Here is a 24,103-nt window from a genome sequence, read left to right as displayed (position 1 = left end):
TTAATCAGCACGGTTTAAAGTTTAAATCCAGTGCTGTAAATACACTGCAGTTGATCATACATGTATTTATTTCCAGCTGCAACATTGAAATGATGAACAGCTTAATGAATAATTATAAGTCAACAATATGCACATGATTCTAAATAATATATACTTTTACTTTAGGCGCTTTTAGTATATTTTGGTGCAAACAGCATCTCCACATCATTTACATTTAACTTCATATATGCAAGTGTGTGTAGTTTACTTGCTAATATTGACTTATGGCCTTTTCATCCACATCACGGAGTATATTTTTACATACATGTTTTAATAATTTGTTCTTGGTTTTTCTGAGTAAGGATCGTTTCTGCAACACCAACAGAAAGCCCTTCATGTTCTTTATGTAACATCGTAATCGTTTCAGTTATTGTTATGTTGGGATTGTGGTGGATGTGTGGCGTCGCTCTTATCGGACCAACACGACCGAGACTCCTGCAGAGACTCCAGCGTTCATGTTGAAGAAAAACGAGATCTCTCAACGCAAAACAACAAGAAGGGAGGCCCACAACACGCCTGTGTGTGGGAACTGATGCATAACGGTGCGTTTCAATAATTATGAGATAGGCCATCAAAAGGGCGACAGTTTGAAGGATGACTGAAAGAAAGAAGAGTGGGTGGAAGAACGGTGATGATTGTAGGCAGAAAGTGCGAAGTAGGAAAGGTGAAGATGCATTTTTTAATATTAGCCTCTGACAAACAACCTCTGTGTGATAATAATTAAAATGAATGAACTAAAGTAAAATCAGCAAAATCTGCTCCGGAGACCAGCTGGAGCGAAACCGAACTGCAGTGATGAATCTGAACAAACCAAACCTCAGGGTCTGATTCGCTCCTGCTCAGATTTCAGTTACTGTTTATATGTTTGCTGATGACACACAGGTGTACTTATCAGTGTGTAAATCTGCTGCAACAAAAGACTGAAGTCTGTCCACCTGAGAATCAGAATCTCCAAATCAGGACCGAAATCCTGGAACAGTTGCGCGTCTGAGTTACGTTTAGACGGAGGAAAACTTGCTCACGTGTTGGCGTTCAGCAGGTTCAACCACAGCAACGCGCACATTCACAAAGCTGTGTCGCCTTGCTGTGTTTCAAAGGACAGACTTGAAAATCCTTTCACTGGTTTAAAAAGCACGAGCGGACCGAGTTACGTTTCAGATGCGCTGCACATTTCCGCAGGCTCAGTCTGCGCTCCCACGCTGAGAACCAGAATCAGCTTGTAGATCTTTGTGGTGTGAAACGAACTTCCTGAACACCTGACATCAGACTGTGGCTTTATTTGTTGTACATTTCTATTTTTTCTTGTTCTGTCCTATATTTGATATGTGACACACGTTTTTAACTATTGGATGTTTGAATTAAGTTCACTAGAATCTGGAGTCGCAGATCTTAATTTATTTGGATGTTGTACTTCACCCTTTGACTGATTTGTAATTTTACTGATTAATAACTGTTTGAAAAATGAAATGCAAACAAACTTTCATATTTTGTATTTTATTTTGAAATCCAGTTCCTGTCTGGTGTATTTGTCTGGTAGATTTGTGTTACACACACATTTGGCTTGAAAACTAAAGAACTAATTATAAAACACAGAATAATAATAATAAGTGCTGCCCCCGCGCGCAGGCCACTGGTGGAGAGGTGGCGGCGCTGAGGGGAGGGTGGGGGCAGCTTGGAGGGTGGAGTAATTCAGAGAATGCGAGACACTGCCCTCCCTCCCTCTCTCTTCACTCCTCCTCCTCCGGGTGGAAATTCATCCTTCAGGCTGGGTAGCGGACATTTGTGAGGAGGACGTCGGGAGTGCGGGACTCGGAGACCCGCGGTGGCAGCAGAACTTCTACCGCCGGGTTTGGTGCTCTGCGGCTTCTGAGCTCCGCGCACAGCGGTGTGATTTCCGTCTTGTGCTTTTCCGGTGGCTCTCAGCTCTTCTCGGTTCCTCGGATTTTTCCAGCTGCCGTGCCTCCCTCAGCTCCGGCGGTGTTCCACTCGGAGCTTTACGGACATCCGCCTCTGCTTCGTGTGCAACTTTGGAGATCTGACAGCGACACACGGCCCGGTTCGTCCGCTGCACTCCGGAGTGAACAGGAAGGAGGTAACCGGAGCTCCCCGTCGCCTCCTCCGCCACCAGCTCCGGTGTGACCGCGGCGGCAGCAGCGGAGAGGGAAGCGGGATTAATGTCGGGAGGACCCGGACCCGCAGCAGCGCTCACGGTCAGTGTGTTCTCGGCTCTGTGCGTCACCGCGCGGCGGCTCGGCTTCCCGCCGGTGCTTCCGGTGTGTTTAAGTGTGAATATCGGTGCGTTCGGAGCGCGTCGGCTCCAGCACGCCCCGGAGCCCTGCTTGTCCTCCGTGTCCGCGGCTCGGGCTTCAGAACCGAACAGGTGCTTTTTAATTCGGGGGTTGGGGGGGGTGCCTCTTTCTAAAACGCCTCTCGGTCACAGTCGGGCTTATTTTAGGCGTCATGTGTGGAACGCGGACACGGCGCGGCAGTCAGGGGCAGCGTTGCTCGGACACTCGGACGGAGGCTGAGCGGCTCGCTGACCCGCCGGCTCCCCTGCACCCTCCCCGGGCTCTCTCTCTCTCTGCTGGGCTGGAAGTTGGCCGAAGTGCACCAGGCGCGTGAAAACGTGCCGGGCGGCGTGGACGCAAACCTCCACCTCATCAGCAGCTCCTCGGGACTGCGGGGCGAGCAGCGGGGGGAGAGGTGAGGAAGGTGCGCACCGCAGGGTGTTTTCGCCCGACTCTTCTTCATTCCTCTCACGTCCTCTTCGCCATGGAGACGTTTGACAGTCTGCCGCGGCGCGGGGACGTCTCCTCTGACCGGGGGACGGCGGGGGGAGGGGGAGTGAGGGGGGCTCACACACTGCTCCGGTTCAGTGTTGGTGTTGCTGGACTCATCAATCAGTCTGTTAATATTCACGTCGTTATGAAATAATCCTGATTTCGGTCATTTTTAAAGCAGAAATTTCCTCCTGAAAACTGAATATTTTCGCTTTATATCTAAAAAGTGGCGCTTCCATGACGTCATTTTCTCACCGGTGAACGGTCTTCTGGCCCAAGCTGATCGGTAGCTGCAGTTTTCGTGAATTGCGTGAGGCGTGCAGAGGTTTTAACCACAGGACGTGATTGGCTGCTTCACGCCAGCGGAGCAGGAACGCGTCCGTGTGCCGCTGCTGGACCCCGAGCGGCGCGGGCTCTGCACTCGGTGCACAGCGGGTTTATTTCAGACACTCTGCTGATCCAGGCTGACCTCTGTTCAGCTCTGATCTGCTCCAGTTATCTGTTAAACTTCTTCACTCTCAGCTTGCTTTCTTCATCGTTTCTTTTTTTTTTGGTCCAGAGTAATGTGGCCCCTCTGCTTCACGGGCCCTAAATAAATTAAGGGGCTGTGCTGTTCAGTAATGGGTAATTTGGAGGGTTTTGAGCGTCCCGTGGGTGCTATTACTCTCTGTCTGAAGCACGAGCAGGCCTGGAGGTCCACCTGTTTTCCTATTACCACCAATGGAAGTAGATCAATACCTCCTCAGTACATCACCATGGATTCTGTTCTCTTCTGTTCTGTCGAGGCTTCAGTGACGTAAATCAGCCAGAGCTGCAGCTGAGCACACTGTGTGTGTGTGTGTGTGTGTGTGTGTGAGAGCAGGCGTCGTGTTGATGGGGCTGGTGTGTTATATACACATGCTGACTTTAATCCTTCACACTGAGAACAATGTTTGTTTCCGTCTGAGAGCCGGAGCTGATCAGCGTCATGGTGGCGATGAGTGTGTGTGTTTCTACACCGGACTGTTAATTTGTTCACTCTGTGTGTGTGTGTGTGTGTGTGTGTGTGTGTGTGTGTGTGTGTGTGTGTGTGTGTGTGTGTGTGTGTGTGTGTGTGTGTGTGCGCTGACTCTGACGTCCAGCTGTGAAAGTGTGCATGTGCCCATCGTTTGCTGCTTTCCTTCCACGTGAGGCCGTTTTGTGGACACTGTGGATGAAAGTCGTTTTATTAGGCAATGATCAGATCAATTTTTCAGAAGTCGATGTACAAAAATGAGGCATGCACTGATACGTCGCCATGCTAGTAAACAAAATGCATTTCCTGATGTGAGCGGGTGATGGGTTCTGCGGTGGGCCTGACTGTGGATGACGGCAGACTTTCAGCCTGTAAACGTGTCTGTTAGATGCTGACCGAGCTCACAGTCACATTTTTAGATGTCTTGTTTTGTTTAGCAGTTTAACACCTGCTCACGATCGTATTGGACAAAGAAAAGTCGGAATATTGAACATTGAACGTTTTCTCTGTGAAAAGGCTTCAGTTGGATTTCTGCAGACTACAGCGAGAGCGGGGGGGGGGGGGGTGCTGTGGGTCATGACTTCATCAGGTTTAATACTTGATTTGTTTCCTCTTTCAAACATGAAGATGAAGTAGTGTGTAGAAACGTGGACATATCTGTGAAGATAGTTGCAGAAGCTGGCCGTGGTTCTCCACCTTCGAAGGGTGGAGTTCCCGTGTTTCTGGCCTGAGAACGCCTCCGTGTCTCCCCAGGAGAGCTGAGGGAGGGCGGGGCGTCTCTGATGCCCGTGAAACGCCGATGCAGTTTTTGTGGGAGTAACGTAGTTCCTTTGGTCCTGGGCTCTGGTTGTTTGGGATTTGCACTCCAGACTGTTTCTCCCTGGCTGAAAGGAGCGCCACAGGCGTGTTTATCTGCACGAAGCTTATGTCAGCAGTTTTCCTTTGGGTGTGTGTGGCTGCTTGCCCGTGTTGCTCATGTAGGAGGGGAGTTGCTGGGGTTGGGTTATCAGTGATTCGGCTGCTGTCGGGTTTGGTTAGTTTTTTGCCAGTGACCTGCTGCTTGTTAGGTCCAGATGTGGACTTGTGGTGCTGAGTTGTTTCAAACGCAGTCAGATGTGAACATGTGAAAAAAGGGCAAACGTGTTCACCCAACTGTCCCCGAGTGAGAAAAGCTCTAAAAACCAGATCAGTGCTGCCGGCAGCTGCAGTAAATAACCTCGTCTCGTCTTCTGATGAGACGCCACGCGCACTCTGAGCCGTCATCGGTTTGTCGGAGAGCTGCAGCGGCACGACGAGGTGAGAAACGTTTTGACGTCTCTGTCTGCATCGGGGGAAGATGCCTTTTCCTGCTCTCCGGCTGCTCCTCATCACATTTTCTCTGCTTGTCCTGTAGTAGACGTCTCTGCGCTGACCCGTAAGGGCGAGCGTTTGCTCTCGCCTCTGAAATGCCCCCCAGCCTTTGTTAAAGACGCTCTTCGGGCTTGAATGACCTCTCGGAGCTGCTCGTTGCGATGATGAGCCTAATAGATGTGGTGCAGGCTTCGTGTTTGGCCTGCTGTGTGCTGGCCCACTGAAACAAAGCCTGCTGGGCCGTCTTTGAGGTTTGGAAAGGAAACCCTGGAATTCCACTTTGGGTTTTGGGCTCTACCCCCCCTTACATGCTTACATAAGCAGTAATGTGCTGAGTAACTTCAGACCAAGGGGCAACCTCTGGAGCAGAGAAATGAAGGCAGTGTGCAAACTAATGTTCTCCTGCAGCGAGCCAGTCTCTGTGGACTCCCGTGTTAAAACGTCCGACTTTACAGGGGGAATAAACATGTTTACAGCCTGCTTCAGCCTCTCTGGATAGCTTCTCCTTCATAACAGCTCTGAGTGAGGCCATCTCTTATTTTTATTTATAAGTCGTCCACTGCAGGAGCTCCTGGCTGCTTTACGACCCCCTCCTGCGTCGCAGCTGCCCGGCATGGCGGTGCACGGGACGTTTATGCAAAGATAAACCTTACAGGCTCATTTTTTTGTCTTTGTTTCTGTAAATCTGACAGCAGCAATGGTTCAGCCAAACAGAGTCAGTCACACTCCCCTTCCTCCTCTCCCTGCCTCTCTCGCAGCATTTCTTCTGACTGAGCGAGTCCCCATCTCTGAAATCAATATCATCCAAAATAGGATCGAGTTCTCGTGTTATGAAAAGCCTTGTGCATCTACAGGATGATGAGTCTAATCTTTGGCTCCCTGCTTTTCAAACTTTTGGGTTACGAGAAGGAAAGGGAAGATTGGGTTATTTTTTTCTATTTTTGAAGCTTTGGGTTGAAGGTAAAGGAAACGTGTGCATGCTGTGGAATAAGCCCGCTTTATCACGTCGGGAGATGAGCTTGAGATCCTTTAGGCGCTTTCCCTCCTCTCCTCCTGAGCTCTCGTGGGCTAAAATAGGGGGATGAGGCATCCCGAGTGTTACTGTGCCCACAGCTGACTACCCTTCTGTCGCTGTGAGTCATGCTCTCGCCACGACTCGAACACCACTTGTCGATGCGCGTTTGTCAGAACTCGAAAATAAAATGGTCATGAGATGTTTAAAGAGCCTCGCGGGCTTTAGGAGGCGTGGGACGGCGAGGGCTATTCTTAGCCTGAGATAACGACGGGGCTTCGGTTGGCGAGCAGATTGAGGGGTGCGAAGCGGCCGAGCGCTGCCGAAGCTGGTTTCAGACACCGGCCTGCAACCCAACAGGCCTGCTGCTTTGTCTCTAGCTGCTTCCTTTGTCATTAACAGTCGCAGCTTTCATCCGGCGTAAGCGCTTCATCGGGCTTACAGCGTTCAATGCAGATCCCGTCAGTCTGTCAGGGCTCATGGGGAGTTTCCTCCGTCTTCAGCTGCTGTTCTTCCCACGGACGGAAGATCATTGTGGTTAATTTCAGTCGCAGAGTGAGAAATTGGTGCTGTGTCAGTGACTGTAAAAGTTCACAGCCATTAGAGTTGACTTAACACTTTTGGATATTTCCGAACGCTCGCTTGGAGTCACATCGACACCCCAATCAACACCTGTCAGCTTTAAATTATCAGCACTGGAGTTGCTGGAGTTCAGAGGCTGGAAGTCATTTCAGGCCGCAGCACATTTTATTTCCTGCTTGCAGGATTAATTGATCCTGATGCCACTAATATCATCAGAGAGGAGCCGCAGTGGGGCGATGGTGGCAGGAGAACTCGTTTGTCCTTCCACGGCGAGCTCATCTGTGCGGATGCTCGCTGACTAATGTCACACATGCTTGAAGTGAGGGCCGTGTTGACCTGGCAACAGGAAGAATCCTCCACCGTCCTAAATGAGGAGGACGCCCCTCTCAGGGGGAGGAGCTGCCCAAAGCTCGTGCTCATAGATCAGCGTAGGACTGCCTTCGCACTCTGCTCTCGCTTCGCCATGGCGCATTGCTACAGCAGAGATGCCGTAGATGCTTAAAGTCCTTCACTTGGGGCGGCCACCCCTCCTCCCACGCTACAACCACCACCTCGGGTTTGGAGGTGTTACCTCACATCGTAGTCAGGTCACACTTGGCTGGAAACCATGCTGGTGAATTTTAAGTTCGATTACAGCGGAAATTCACAGTGACGATCTTGTTTCTGTTACTGTAGTCGCTTCACTTAAGCCCTGCATCCCCCTCCACGATCCTGCCACAGCTCACATTCATTTCCTGCTTTTCTTATTTGCTTTCGGTCAATTTGCAGTTTAAGTTCAAAGACATTTACCTTTTTTTATTCATGATAAATCCAGGATTCTTCCCAAATCTGTGCACGATTGTATAAAACAGCTGAGATCTAAATATAGAGCAAAGTGTGGCGTGGAATCGATGAGCCTTATCTTTCAGACCTTTACTTGTAAATGAGTGGCAGCGGCGCCGTCCACAGGTGAGTAAAATGTCCCCTGAAGCCTGTTTGTCACGTGCACGTGCGGCTCTGCGGATGCACGGTGGCAGCTTCTTGCAAATCTGACATCGGCTGCTGCTGCAGAGGGAGACGGAAAGCAGAGCCGGTCATAATGAGCGATGCTCGGCGCGGCGCTCGGGCCTGTAGCTGCTGATATGGATCCATTTTAGAGCTCAGCAGGGGGCAGACGTCGATCTTGTAGTGCCGCCTCGGCGCTCGTACCTGTGGAGCGTTTGGATCAGCTGCCGACGTGCCTCGTGAACATCAGAGGTCAGAATCAGCTCCTCGTTACTTCCTTCTGTTTGCCTGGTTGCCGTGGCAGCAGCAGATATCCCAGTCCCCCCCCCTCCCCGTGTGTGCTCACATGTCACACTTCTGATTTGGGAGGAGAGAAAACAGGGTGGCAGTTCAGTAATTAGTTCTGGAGCATTAACTGCTTATCAGTGGGCGCTTTTATTAGCCCCCCTGTTTTGGCTGGTTAGCCTTCTGGACATGGAGCCAAATGGCGCTCAAGTTGTCCGGTCAACCATGGAGGAATTCCTCCGCCGTGCCAGAACCCTCGGTGCCGGGAGAGGACCTAATTGTGATTCGAAATCGGTGTCGACACAACGGCCACACGCTGCTGCGTGATTTTCACCGCCGAGATGGAGTCTGATTAGCTGAAATGCTTCCAGCAGCGAGCAGATAGAACGACCGGAGCCTGGGTGGTGCCGTTTGATTTGCTGGGCCAAGCATTTTGTAACCATCAGGTCGACCCGTCTGGGGTTGGGGCTGCTTTTTGTTTCACAGAGCAGAAAATGTTAGATTTGAAATAAAGTCTAAAACATGATAGATTTGGTGTTTTTCTGGGTCCATACTAGGGCTGGGCGATATGACCCAAAATTCACATCTCGATATTTTTTAGCTGGGTGGCGATATAAGATATATATCTCGATATTTTTTTTAAAGCCATAAGTTAAGAACAAAAAGAGAGTTCTTAGTCACACTGTGTCCCAGATGTCACACAGGCATTTTTATTTACATACAGCATAGATGTACATGAAGAAATTACTCAAAAATAAATTATCAGCATTTATTCAATAATCATGCTCCATAAATAAAAGAAAACAATGTTGTTTTTGTGCATAACAAAAAGCTCATAATTGTGCAGTCAAAATGTAAACTAACAGACGCTGAGCATAATAACAAAGACAGGTTTCACAGCTGCTCTGTTCCCAACTTCTACTGCCTGACTGACAGCCTGGAGTTTGAAATCCGCTTCGTAACCACGTCTCTTAACAGGTGCCATTTATGGTCCTTATACACACACAATACAGTAATATTACGTTGAAGCACAGTACGTATCACTCCGCGAGGCTCTAGACTACGGTAGCCGTAATGCTCCGACAATCCATCAAGCGCTGCAGCTCCGTAGCTTACCAAAGTCGTACTAAAACATTTTTTGACAGATTGCTGAGCGCCGTGTTCCACATAAAATCGGTTTGCGGTCAGTAAGCACAACCAGAATTCATACATAAGGCGCGCTGTCAACTTTTGAGAAAATGAAAGGATTTTAGGCCGTGTCGTTAGCGTGGTTAGCTCGTTAGCGCAGTTAGCTCGCTAACACGTTGACGCCGTCCAGCCCCACAACTCGCTAACGGAGATTTGCCGTGTCCATCTTGTCGCTGCCTGCAGGTGAAGCTATGGGGGAGGAGGGGGAGTTGTGTTCAGTGAAGGAGAGGCGGGGCCGAGTAACGTTGCGTAGAGACAAAAGTGGACGAAAGACAGGCAAACTTGTGGCTCCACAACTATAATTATAACGTAACATAGACTATATCGATATAAAGGATATTGTCACATCTTATATCTCGTATGAAAATATATCGATATTTTTTAAAAACTCGATATATCGCCCAGCCCTAGTCCATACTGATGAAAAGTCTTAACGGCTGGAAGAATAATCGTACACAAGCCCTCGGTGGCTTGGATGTCAACAGGAAACACCAACTTACATGAAATACCAGACAGTTTCAGCGTGTTCATGTTGAGCAGTTTTTAAATCCATAAAGAAAGAAGAGTGTGGGAGATGCGGACCTTTAGCCCACACAGGCCGAAGGTTAATGCTTCAATATTAACTGGACAGATGCACATGGACTCAGAATTCATATGATATTGAATATTTGTGGGTCATCACCTGTCTTCCCTCAGTGGTGACCCATCTGGAGTTCAGATTTGGTTGGTGTCCAATCCTTTCATAGGATGGATGGAATAATTTTATTTCCAACATGTAAACATAACTGAGAAAACCAGAGAAAAGAAAAACTTAAAAACATCGAGTTTTCATGAAATACACAATGTTTAGCAGAAGTTTACACTGTTTCTGTTCCCACCCCCTTATTTTATATTCCAGTATTTACAAATCAATATTCAGAATATGACATTATACAGTCCACACATGTTTACTATATACAGTCTACACTCAAAACCTCAGCACCCTGTGGTTAACACCCACTATGTGTAATGTTTGAGATGTAATCTGTGAAAGTCTCATACTGTCGGGGTTACAGTTTGGCTCGTCCAAACAGAAGCTTCCAGACGTTAAACCAGCGCCAACCTGCGCTGCAGGTGTTCGGTCTGGTTTTAGCCTCATGCTAAATCGGCACGTGTTCAGAAACTAGAAGATGTTCCATTTCAGATGAAGCCATCAGAAACGCTTTCATGGGAAACGTGAGAAGTTTAGTGTCTCCACTCGCCCGGATCGCAGAGGATCAGAGTTTAAGCTTCTCATTCAGGCTGGAAAACATCAGTGAAAACAGGGGATTGTAACCCAACCCAGCCATGGATGGGACGCCACCTGGTGGATGTTTCCCCAGCACTGCTGTCCAACGATGAAAGTTCAGTTTAATAAAACCTGTTTGTAAAAGCGTTTCTTCATTTCTGCTCCTTCTTCTCTGCCGGTGATCTTCAGATTTTCTGTTTCTTGGAGCGACATCGGTCAGGTTTCCATTCTCAGGCTGCTGTTTCATGACGTGCAGTAGATCTTAGTGAGGTGCTGGAAACAGACTCGCATGTGTGGACATGTTGCTTCAGGAATTCAGCTTCAGCCATGGAGCACTGCCCGTTAGCTGGGGGGGCATAAAAGTGCCAAACAGACACAAATGTTTGAATGAACTCAGTTTTACTTTGTTGACGATGTCTGTGATAGCAACGCGCTGAAATAAAAAAAGATAAGCGCTTGTTTGCTTATCTCGTGTGTGGTGTTAAAAAAGAGACTGTTATCAGGCATGTGCTGCTGCTGCTTTGGAGACGATTTGCATGCTTTATTATTAAAAATTAATGAGTGTGGTGCAAGTGTGAAAGTGAAAGAGACTCGGGAACCAAAGAAATGACACATGAAGAGGAAAAGCAGCATTTTTCACATTTGTCTCCGGCGGTGGAAACACATTTCCTCTGATGGATTTATGCTTCTTCTGCTGCTCATTTTTTTCTGCTGCACTCCCTCCCAGAGCATTTTTTTTTGTATTAATATGAAAGCTGCACAAAATTAATATTTTGGACACAAAAGGAGCTGGCCTGCTTTTAAAATGTCAGCTCTTTTCTTTCTTCTTTTTTAAACAAAGTTATCAGCAGAGAGGGGAAACAAACGTCCAGTCATTGGACGGTCGCACAATTTCTCTTTTTTTGGGGGGGGGGATTTTTTGATTTTAAAAACAACATCAGAGCATCACGCCAAGCTCTGACTGTGACGTGTTGCTCTACACCGATCAGGGATTCATTGATCAAACAACCAGGAGAGTCATCCATAATGGAAACGATCATTAGCTCATCCCTGAATAAAGATTTAGAAATGAGCTCCACCTCTGCGAGTTACAGCAGTAAGATGCTGATTACACACTGATGCATGATTAATGATGAGCTAATGACACAACGCGACTCTCAGCGCGACCATTTTCCTTCATTGAGGTCGCTGACTTCAATTAAATTTGTCTGATTGCACCTCAAATTTTGGCTTTAGTTTAAAAGGTGTGTGTGTGCGCGTGTGTGTGTGTACTTACATGTGTGTGTTGTTGACTCAGGCAGACAGCTCGGCCCTTCCACCTGGTCCGGAGCTTTTAAAGCATCAGCGACAGACAAATACAGCCGGCCGAGGAAATGAGACGTGAGAGAAGCTGACATGTTAAATCTAACAGTCAAACACCACCCGGCCGGCTTCACACCTGCCCCTCTGTGTGTGTGTGTGTGTGTGTGTGCAGTTGGTTTCTGAATAGGTGACTTTACTGGCGTGAATTCAAATGTGTACACACTTGCATACATGCATGCACACACGCAGGAGTAAAGACTCCAGACTGCAGAGATGCATTCTTGCAGGAGGAGAAGAAAGAGGAAGACGCAGCGTTTAAACGTCTGTTTGCGTGTTCGGCGATCAGTTCTTCAGTTCCAGTGACGTTTGGATGAACACGTCAGTTAATTGGCTACAAACTCCTGGAAATGTTCAACTCTCAGCAGAGAAAACTGAAAAAACATTTTTTTCACTGTTCATGAGATCTGTTGCTGGTTGTGTTCTTAATAATCACTTCAGCATTATTGCTATTAGTGCGTTAGTGCTGCAGTTAATGGTTATTATGCTTAAGACTCAATTATTTCTCTCAGATAATCAGATTAAGCTCCCGGAGCCTGAGATCCTGATGATGGCTTCTTCTCTCTGATCAACAATCACAGTAAAGTCAGATTTATTCTTGGCAACAATACCGGAGTTAAAAACACTCAGAGAGAACAAAAGCTCTCACAGCTCGGCTGCACAAACAACAGCAGTGCAGGCTGCAGTCATTAGTGCGCATTAAACAGCTTTAACATTCACAAATGAGGCTGATGTGAGGAAACCTGATGGCAGTTACCAACATCAGCCACCAGCTTTTCTACCGATGGGTATCAAACACTGAGAAAAGATTATAACTAAAAGATAAAACGGTAAACTCACGCGGGCTGACTGCTCAGCCTGTCACAGGCATGATGGGTAATTCCTACCGTTTCCACAGATTGTATTAAACATCTGGACTGTGGTGTCAGTCTGCACCCCAACAGGTGTGTCCACACTGGCTTTAAAATATGCACCTGAACAATGAGAGGTACACGACGGTGCCACAGCCTGCCTGATGCCCTGCGATGTTAAAGCAGCACACAGTGTCATTTTTCTTAGCTGGTATAAGAACTGGTCACCTGTGACGAGCTGTGGGTGGACACCAAAAGCAGAAGGTCGAAGTTAGAAGCATGAGCTTCCTCTGCAGGGCGTCTGGGCTCAGCCTCTGAGGTGAGGAGGCTCCTGCTCCACATCAAACAGATCCAGCTGTGGTGGGTCAGCAGGACCTCCCAGGTGGGTCGTTTCGGGGATGTCCAACTGGGACCCTAAGGGCAGACCCAGGACACGCTGGAGAAGATTATGGATCTGACCTGTGGATGGATTAACCAGGGAGGCGAACCCTCGTCGCTCTTTAAAACTAGAAATGTTGCACATCGGCGTCCATCGCAGTTCCACCGTCACATGTGCGTGACACGGCGGCAGCCTGAATGACCAGGTGTTGGTCTGAAACCAGTGAATCAATGGCTTCAAAGTTCATCAGTAATATTTTTGGCTAAATTGTCTTTTAACTTTATCAGGTTCGTCGATTTCTTTACAATCTGCTTTTGCGCGTCTCCGTCAGTGAACGCCGCCACCGCTGCAATAAAGCCTGATATTTCCTGGATAATCCACTTGTGTGATAAACATAAATTTGGCGACGACTGCAGAGACATTGAGTTTCAGATACATCCAGAAGCTTCCAGCTCTCTGTTAAAGGAGCGCTTCGCATTTCTGCAGCAGGAAGTAAACATGAAATGTGTCACGGCGGATGAATGCTCATCTCCGAGCCTATTTGCAGATTTGTGTAACGGATCAGGATGTCATGACTCACCCATTCATCCAGTTATTCGCCCTCCTTTTCATCCACCCACCCTCCCATCTATCCACACACTCATCCACCCATCAAGCCGTTTATTCTCTCCACCCATTCATCCGTCAATCTGTCTTTTATGACAGGCAGTCATTCAGGGGACGAGCGCTGCCGTCTGCCAGCTCGCTCTGATGATTCACGTCCTGGAGACGCCACGGTGGCGGTGCACGCGCTCGGCGTGTTTGTTGGCGGGCGGCGGGGATGGAGGAGGAATTTGGGAATGACAGTGGATGTAGTAATGGGATGAGCTGATTTATTAGGACTGCAGAAAGGCACGGCAGAGGGTGAGACGGAGAGAGAAATGGGGTTAATAGAAAGCCGTGGCGTGAGAGCGGCAGAGAAAATGAGCACAGAGGTGGAGGATGGGTGGAGGTGGTGACAGCAGGAGGATGGGTGAGTCGAGGAAAATTACACGAGGGAGCAGATTATTGCCTTTGAGCATCCTTCCAGCGCTGCGGACCTCAGGAGGACGGTATTGTTGACGTCGCTGCCGCTTCAGAGCGTTGCACTCTGATTGGCCGATAGCCTTCAAGGGCAAACAGACTGCAGGTGGAGCTCACACCCAAACTCCCCGCTGTTCGCGATGTGGCGGCGGAGTCTTATCGACGCCTCACATCTCGCCGCCTGCCGACTTTCAGAGAAAGTTTAAAGCAGTTTATCAGATCTAAGAATCATCTGAAGACTTTTATTGGAGGCTGAAACCTTTGCTGGAGTTCAAACTCAAATATTTCTGTTTTCTGAAAAGATGCAGCCAGCGGCGGGATAAACCGGGGGTGGCGTCTCGGTTTATTGGGTTCTCACATTTGTTGAGACCTGAATAAAGTTCAGGATGATGATGACGTCTGTCTGCTGCTGCTTGATCAGGTCAAAAGTGAGGCACGGAGTCAGAGACGACGCAACCCGAAGACTCTTTTATTCATCTTGAATCAAAGTGAACCAAACAACACGTCGGAGCTTTTAGAAAGTTAGAAAACTGTAAAGGAAAGAGTTGCGCTGGATTTGTACACATCTAGCACAAAGGTGCTAGATCTCTGCTGCCGACAGGAGATGAGGGCGGTCCAGCTGCTTGTAGATGGTTATGGTCTCTCTTTGTAAGGTTGAGGGGGTTTATGAAACCTGTTTTCCATGATGTGATGTGATTTTGGCATTAAATGGTGCCTTTACTGTCAATCTGCATCTTCTCAACTTGTTTTTAATTGCCTGGAGTCACGACCTTTGTTCAGGATGAGATGTTTCTCGTCGTCCTTTTGGTTTCCTCCAGTTCAGAGAATCGGAGACTGAGCCAGTCGTATTTGGGAAGGAGTGTCCCACTCTAGGTGATAACATTGCGTAGCCTTTTAAGTATGTGAAGTTATCGTGGCACTTATTAATCATTCAGAGTCTAAATACTCTGTTTGCTCATAACACAGATGTCTCGACTGTCACATTTATTGGTTCATTGTTTACGCTTTACTGCTCACGTTAACGATGTCGTATCTAAAAGGATTGCTCTGAATTTTAAGAGTTATCTGTATTTATGAATTCAAATTTCACATGTTTCCTTCTACACACCTACAAGAAGAAAGTTGACTGAAAGAGGTGGAGCTAAAACGCCTGCACTGACACTCAGTATAAACCAAAGAAGGATTATTTTGAATGGTGACTCATGCAAAGCTGGTCTAGGAGAGTCCAAGAATAAAAACGCGAAGCAGGAAATGAGCAGAACCGGGCCCATCCGGCTTCTGACATGTTTCTGCGTCAGGTTCAGACTCAGTGTTTTTGTATCCTGGCGTCACCAGTGGTGGATACTCACAACCCAAAAAAGACCCTCTCATACCATTGCAGGAATATTATCCTGGGATGGTATTCCTACACTGAGGTAAACGACAGCTGTTGCTGGGGGGATGGAGCCGGTGACGATAAAACTGGAGAGGAGAAACATGAGTGTGAGAGTCTGTTTAGACCTCAGGATAACGGTGATATTTAGCGTCACGTAAAGCAGCGAATGTTGTACATCCAACAATCGGCTGTCTGTGTGGAGGGATTGCCGGCAGCAGACGTACTGCTGCATGCAGAGATAGCTGCTCGCTCCTGCCCTAATGACTCCCCCTCTCTCTCTCTGCCGGCTGAAGTGGGTCTCTTGAAGTGCAGTCCTGTACATCCCGATAGCACAGAGCAAACAATGGATGTATTGGCCGTGCTAGTGAGGGTGTTAGCATCTCAGAATAACAACGAGTCGAGAGAGGACGCTCCGGTTGAATTACTGCACTTCAGAGAAAATCCTCGCCGTCTCTTCCTGCCCTATGAACAAACACGGCGCAGCCGAGCAGCCCGTCTTTGTCTTTACTTTTAAATTAAAGAGGGCAAAACAGATGCTGATTAGTTTTCTTTCCACTTGGTAAAATTAGATCTGCTCCAAGTGCCAGAACTTTATTCATGCATACATATCTGCTAAGTATGGCAAGCAAAAAGCAGGGGTTCATACAAACAAGCAGAACGTTTAAAAGTCTGTGTGGTTTCTTTGAGGGGGGGTTTGCATGCTTCACTGTGCAGCCGTGAGGGTTGTGGAGCTCATCCTGAACGTTCAAACAGAATTCATATCATTCCAGCCGAGCTGTGCTGATTACAGGCCCGGCTCTGCAGAGGCTCAACACCTGGTTTGAGGTGAACTTTAATAGGAGCTCTGCCGTAAATCCACCTGATGTCTCAGGACTTAAACGCAGAGCAGATGACGGCAGAGCGCCTTCAAGTTTAGTTTTTCCTGGGATCTTAAAGCACTTTGAAGGTTCCAGAAATGTCCCAGGTGATTGCTGGTGTGTTTTTTGGAGGTTTTACTGTTATTTTTGTGCCTTCGCTGGTAATCATATATATTTAGCCATCATCTAAATGTTCATTTTCTGGATTTTGCATAAAACAAAGTCAAATGGTTGGCGTAAAATCCTCGATACGTGCCCTGTGTGTGCAGAGGACTTAAAGAAAGCCGAGCTGCAAAGACTCCATATCTCAGATCCTCCAAACTGTCACACTATAAGTAACTGAACCCAAATTACACTCCAATAACTTTGCAGACGGCACAAATTGCCAACTTTGAATGAAGCCAGCGTGAACGTCGTTGTTTTATGAAGCACTCTGCAGTTTTATGACTTGTTTCCTTCAAGCTGCAGGCAGCCGTCACCTACAGTTAAGAAACTCTTTGTGAAATTAGGTTTTCCCTTTTATTAAAATGAGACGCATACAGCTCAGTTGGATTGGATTTAAAAAGGCTTCATTTTGTTGCTCACGTGGCAATCTGCAAACACAAACACCTGAAGTAAATACACGAGGGGGGGGGGGGTCAAAATAGAAGAAAGAGTAGAAACAAAATGAAGGCACAGATTTCAAACCCGCCAACCGCACATTTACTCTCATTTTAAAATTACTCATTTCCACCTCCGTGTTTTCTTCTTGGACTCTTCTAGAGCAACTTTGCATGATTCATAGTTCGACATAATCCTTCTTTATCCCGTCCTGGTCATTCAGCCAATCAGTTCATCCTCTGTCTGACCTTGTAAACATGCAAATATCCATCCTTGATGACATCATGCAGAGCCAAGCGTAGAAAAAAAACTGCTAATCTGTCTGAAGGTGACGTCATTATTAGAAACTTTGGCTGTGTTTGAGCAGCAGGTATTTGACACGACCTCGTGTGTCTGAAATGTGAGAGTAGACCTCTGCATTTAGTCTGCCAGCAAACATGCCGAGCATCATTCACATCCTGAATTCTGCTCTGTAAAAACAAACTGCTGAGGTTTTAGAAAACTACTTTCTCTTATCATTCAAAGCTTGAAAAGAAAGAGCACCGCCCAAAAAATTAAGTCAAATGACTGCAAATTGCAGCTGGCTCCAGCTCGTATGTCTTTGAACTGAGGAAGTCATCGTTCGAGAGCCCAGCTGCTCGGCCGTCGCCGCTATGTTTGAGCTCGAACTCGAGCGAGGGTTCCAACCTGCGGTAAAGAATAGGTGAGCTTGAGCTCGGGGTCTTTAAATGGGAAATAAGAGATTCTTCCTGATTCGAAAGACAGACGAGGATTCATAGTGTTAGTCGAACCTTTGGTCTCAAAGTCTGTCCTCGTGCACCTGGAGCATTTAAAGTCCTGTTGTGCCTCTGCAATGGGCGTGTGATCCTTCAACTCGGTCATTACTTTTGGGCAGAAATGACAGATCTGGTGAATCGGGCGGCCGGTGAGCTACGATTTTAATGTGGCCAAAAAAACTAACGACATGGATTCTGGCACACATCTCGGTTCAGTCATTTCCTGCTGTTCTCCCTCAGGAAGCTCAGGACGTCACAGTAGATTAACCCGGTGTGTGATGGGAAACTCGCCCGGCAATGAATGTGAAAGCATTGATGTTGATAGACCTGCTCCCACGTTCTTCCTTTGGTACGCAGGAGATGCAGTGATTTCATTTCAAGACTCTGCGGCTCTTTGGAGTTTCTTGTTTTGACTCCTCCTTCGTGTGCACCAGTCTGGTGCTGCTACACGCAGGCCTTCAGCTGCTGCCATTACAAACTCTGCCTTCTCCCTTTTTTCTGCGGAGCATCTAAATCTCCTGATGTTCAGGCTCGAGCCTTCAACCTTTCAGTCAGCGCCAGGCGCTGCCTTCTCCGCGTCCTTCCCTTTAATGTTATCACTTTCTCCTGTTTGTGGGCGCTTATTACTTTTTATTTTTTTGATAACACAAGTGCAACGTCACCTTCACAGAACCTTCTGCGGCACAGTGCTCTTAAATCAAAGCACGCCGAAAGTCTGCAGAGAAGAGCACATTGTAATTGACTGATTAGCATCAAAGAGGCTTTTTTTCCACTTCACACAGAAGCTGCACAAAGGCCGAAGTTGTTGATGTGATCCAAAGACCAAAGTAGAGACAGGAGAGCAGAATAACCAAATTACCAACCTTGAATTGTCTCTTTTTAGTTTTTACCTGCACGTCCGAGTTTTGAGTCTTGAGCCTTTGTGTTGCAAGTCTCTGACCGTCTTTCTTTTCCTCTTTAATATTCGGGCGTTTTCAGAGATGAGCTGTGCTCTCACACCTCCTCTAACCTGTTAGCGGCGTGCAGTCACGGATGTATCAGCGCCGATGGCGTGTTCTCGTCGGTTAAAAATAAGCCACGCTGTCGGCGACTCCGTGTTCTCTTACATGTTTTCATTTGCAACAGTTTAGAGGGATTTCAGGTTTGATTCCTCGTGACATTTACCTAAGTCCGTCCGCGGCGGAGCGTCCGTAACATCCGCCACTGAGAGGAAAAACAAAAATGGAGTGATAAATATCAGCTGGCTGTCTCGCTCCTTTGGGCTGAGATACATTTAGTAGACGGGGGGCATCTTTAACCTGGCAAAAAAATAAAAATCCACACCGTGGTGCCTTTAAAACCCTGCCAGCCAGTTGGAGGTCACATTGCTCGGGCTGTAAGGCTATCAGCCGTGGCTCGCTATTATCATAGAGATAAAGAATGGGGCCTCGAAGCCGAGACGTCTGCAGTGACCGTGGAGGGAGCGAGGGGAAGGGAGGTGGACGAAGATACCGTCTGGCTGCAGTGAATTATGTCCTTTGGAAAAAAAAAAATTTTACCGGCTGGCAGAAATGTGAGTTAGCGGGCGAGCGAGCGGCGCTCTGGCCGTATCGCTGAGAGTACAACGAGCTGCACTCGCGAGTGACTCAGTAACACGCTGACAGGCTGATGGAGTGAATGAGTTGCTTGAAAGCTTCCAGCAGATTGAACAAATTAATAAATGTTATTGATCACCGACCTGCTGCCTTTGATTGACAGAAAAGTCGATTTTTGATTGATTTCTTGTTGTTTTCGGACTGAAACATTAAAACCACCTCCTTCATGTTGTCTAGAAACCGAACGAGCTCTAACCCGCTGGGCCGCAGAGGCAGGAGGGTTGGGTGGTTGGACAAATGTGCTTGCTATCTTTGTTTCCCAATAAATATTGTGAATAAGTTCGTCATTTGGTGGATGAACTCCAGCTCCACCATCTTGGACTGCTGCTGGGAGCGCTGGCGACTTCTCCTAGCAGAAACAAGTCTCCACCTGTTAGAGGTTCTGGTTCGATTTGGCAGAACCGGGACTAATGTTGTCCACTGCAGTCCAAGACGGTGGAGCTGGAGTTTGTCCTGCAGTTGGACGAGAGACTTGAAACAGCTGAATGGCACTGAGGAGAGCACCGAACGGTGACCTGAACACAGGGAAGCATGATGGGAAGGATTGGTGCTAGCTGGCTTGCAGCTTTAAAAATAAGAAAAAGAGGATTATACATTCAAGTCAAATCAAATAGTTCTTGTAATAATTTTAGCTCTTCATTTCCACGAGCTTTGGTGGAGGCTCTGTTGGGTAAGCCATCTACATGTTGGCTCTTCTCCATCACTCTGATCATTAACAGCTTATGTTATGTTTGCACATCGAGGGGCTGCAAGGCCACCTTCATATTAAAGCTTCTGTTACCAGTTTGACTTTAGCAGTTTTTCCAGTTTATTCAGGTCTCCGTGAATATTCAGTGAGATAACTCTCCAAATATGGGATAAAGCTGTTGTCGTCTTCTGTTGTGCGTCAGCAGTTGCTGGTGTGATGCTGGGCGACTGAAACATTTGAGCTCAACTCTAATTTCTGATGGATCCTTTGGGTTGTTTGTGGCACGGATTGGTTAATCCATCCCGGGGTTGCATGAATAAACTGGTATTTGGAGATTTGGGGATCTTCGACCTACAGGTGGACGGTGACACAGGTGGTCTGCTAGCTTCACCTGAACTGGACCTCTGGTCTGTGTTTGTGCTGTTGGAGCATTTTTGATGACATCATCTGACCAATAATATGGCTGCTGTGAGATCACTGTACTAACAGGATCTGAGCTCCAGTTTTGGTGAATAAAATCCATATTTTTGGATGTTACTGAGCAGGTATCTGTAACATGGTCCTGGTATTTATGTGTATCCCACAAAGGTACTGCAGTGCAACAAGAGAACCGATGCTTTGTCCTTCACCTATCAGTGGCTGTTGGCAAAGAACTCTTTCCAAGTGACCTCCTTAACTCAGGCGTCAACTGTGTCTGCAAGCAGGAGCTGCTAGCAGAAACTGTTATTGTTGCCAATTTAACATAATGTAACCACGCACAGACAAAGAAAAGGGGAGGAGTTAAGCTGCAGAAACATCATTCTGCCTCTGTGCATGCCCTAAGGCATTATGGGAAGTGCAGAAGAGTAATAATAGGAGTGTCAAGGATCTGTTGATATAAAGTGACACGCTCTGCTCGCTGGTCAAACGCAGATGTTTTCCCTGCGTTTGCAGGTCTGTGTGGTAATAAAAGCAGATTTTTAAATTTTCTCTCGGTGCAAAAACGTGCAGCTCGTTCTGTAAGTAACAATGCGCGGCACGCTTGGCTAATAGTACTTGTGTAAATAAAGAGAGAGGAGGGGAACAGCCCGGGGGTTTACATGAGCGTGTATGCAGCAGGCTGGCTGTCTGCGCTGCTGCCTGTGTATTTATAACTCGGCAGTGGAAGCCAGATAGGACAGGCACGGAGATGAGAATTGATGACCTGCATCAGCTGGGGATGGGAGGAGATTCCTATCACTGCAAACTCATCGCACACTGATGCAGGTAACCACACAAACATGCTGTGTGAGCGGAAACCGACGGCGTACACACAGGAAACGCTGTGGCTGCTGCAGTAAGAAGGTCACTGCGGTGTGTGTGGAAACGAGAGCTGTATCGTCGGACGTGTACCTGCTCACAGCTGACCCAGATTAGGCCCGTTTTATGTTTGTGGAGGAGGAAGGAGACGTGTTTGCAGTGTGGAGCTAAATGGAGCCTGTCAGAGGCGTGAAGCACCCGAGGGCTCGTCAGTTTGGGAGTCCACCGTGTACCTGACCCGTTTTAACTAACCCAGAAAGAAAGTAGAGCCTCGTACATCAAAGTATGTTTACAGGTAAATATGTTAATACCTCCTTTAGCTGGTCACCAGGTTTAACTAGCTGACAGCCACTGAACTTTCAAAATAAGAGCAAGAAGATCTTATTAATAATATTAATAATGATCACAAATTAATTTCTTTGACTTTCTCAAAGTAAACTTCAGTGCAAATATGTCGAGCATCACACGTTTTTTAATCATTTTGTTTGTTGCCTCGTTTCTCTGCAGATCCTGACCCTCAGCCGGAGGTTTCTTCCTGTTAAAAGGGAGTTTTTCCTTCCCACTGTCGCCAAAGTGCTTGCTCATAGGGGGTCATATGATTGTTGGGTTTTTCTCTGTATGTATTATCGTAGGGTCGACCTTACAATATAAAGTGGTGGGTGTTGTGATTTGAATTGAAAATAGATGTTAGATGACGTCAGCTGTTTAACGTCTGATCCGTAGAAACCAAAGAAAACGAGGTTGCTGTCGCTGACCTGCAGAGCTGTCGTCCCTCTGCAGTAAAAGCCACGCCTCTGGGAGGCGTAGTGCATCCAGTGAGTGCTTTTGTTTAGTCTGCGTGCAGCAGGAAAGTTTGTTCGTTATTACTTTAATGGTGCAATCTGTATGATTCCTCTGAAAAACAGATCGTTTGGCAAATTAGAGCAAATTAAGACCTGCTGCGTCGTGTGCTGTTTGCCTCTGTTTTCTTGTAGAAGAGCAGCCTGAGACGTTTACAGTCAGCCCTGGATGAATGACTCCCTCTAAAGGTTGCACTAAATTCATAATTCACAGCTCTTCTTAAATCAGTTTTCCTCAGACTGTACGACAAACAACAGCTCTTTCTGGGAGTGCGAGTCGCACCGTTTCATCTGTGAGCATTCCAGAACCTTCTCCTGTAACGTTCATCTCAGAAAAATAAAGTGACGCGATTATTCATCCGACTAAAATAGCTGAGTGGATTGTTTTTCTGAATGACGAGTGAAGGTCAGACAGCTGGTCCACCGTAGTGCAGCGGTATTTAAAGTCGGCTGTTCCTGGAGTTTGTTTAACAGTGAAGAAGAAGAAGGAGAGCTTCCACACGGCTTCCTTTAACCTCTGACTCACTTTAAAGCTAAAAATAGTCGCCGTTGGCTTGTTTACTCGTGCCAGAGCTGTTGAAGGGAAAGAAAGCCCAGCGCGTTTGGAGGGAGCTGGATGGCACCGGAGGGAAAGTTCATGGATTGAAGCACGCCCTCGGATTAAAGAGTGCAGATTAGCCAGGCTGTGTGTGTGTGTGTGTGTGTGTGTGTGTGTGTGTGTGTGTGTGTGTGTGTGTGGCATATATAAAGTCTTGTGTTACCCAGCTGTCATTTTCAGTCAAGCTAGCAACAGTAGCCAGCTGTCTCTCACACACAGAGCTGTCGGTGTATCTCAGCTCTTTGCTGGTGGTCTCAGCATGACCAGGATCTCTCTCACACACACACACACACACACACACACACACACACACACACACACACACACACACACACACACACGAGCTCCTGAACATTCAGGTTTTATTTCCCGTTTTAGCTTTAATGATGTTAAAATGATCCTCATCCTCTGGCTCGTTGGGACTTGTCATTAAATCTCTCTGAAGTTCTCCGAGGATTTCTGGTCCGTCTGACCTGCATCAGATTTTGTTTCCCCCTCGTGGATCAGTCGAGCTTCCTTCTCCACAGCTGTTATCACATGTTGCACTGCAGTCCTGAGTCTTTTCACAGTTAGGTTTTGCAGTCCAGATCCAGATTAGTTTGTACGTGTAAAAGCAGGGAGGCGAGTATGGGCTCAAAATGTGGTCATAAATATTTTGTACTTGTAAATCAGGATTTGTATGTGTAAAAAAGATTTGTGTGTGGACTTAGCCAAAAAAAAAACCTGCAAGTTACAAGTACGAATTTTGACCCTATTATTCTTCCTTTCATCTGATTGGTCAATGTCATGTCAATCACAAATGTAACAATCCAATCAGAGAACAGATGGGTTTGGCTGTTGGAGGGGCGCTTTTTTTGAACTGCAGGTCTTTGAAGGGAATAAATGCCCTTTTACATGGCAGCCCAGCGTTTTCCTTCATCACCACGAAGGAAAACAGTCTGTGGTCGTCCGAGTTTGGTGATTTTTGTGTCACAGGTCTACGTGTTTAATACAGGGACTTCCACAGCCTTTTCAACAGCGCTGCGGACCGCGGGGTGGGGGGCGGGCAGTGTTTTGGAAATGACAGTCTTCATCACAAAGATTGGATTGTTACATTTGTGATTGACATGACATTGACCAATCAGATGAAAGGAAGAAAAATAGGGTCAAAATTCGTACTTGTAACTTGCAGGGTTTTTTTTTTTTTGGCTAAGTCCACACACAAATCTTTTTTACGCACACACAAATTCTTTTTACACATACGAAACTGATTTACAAGTACAAAATATTTCTGACCACATTTTGAGCCCATAGGGCGAGCAGAAGCCCACAAACTGGAATGACCCC

General features: G+C 47.1%; 1 protein-coding gene across 1 annotated transcript in view; it reads left to right on the top strand.

Moving 5' to 3' along the window:
* The first annotated feature begins 1,766 nt into the window (after nucleotides 1-1,766).
* dag1 (dystroglycan 1) overlaps nucleotides 1,767-24,103 on the top strand; it is a 60,761-nt gene continuing 38,424 nt past the window's right edge. Inside the window, exon 1 of the mRNA XM_084929656.1 lies at nucleotides 1,767-2,249. The gene's annotated coding sequence lies outside the window, so the exon portion shown is untranslated. The remainder of the gene's footprint in view (nucleotides 2,250-24,103) is intronic.

This window comes from Perissodus microlepis, chromosome 5 (assembly GCF_051167445.1).
Source record: "Perissodus microlepis isolate ML-2025 ecotype Zambia chromosome 5, ASM5116744v1, whole genome shotgun sequence".
NCBI lineage: Eukaryota > Metazoa > Chordata > Actinopteri > Cichliformes > Cichlidae > Perissodus > Perissodus microlepis.
This window is presented reverse-complemented; position numbering and strand designations above follow the sequence as displayed.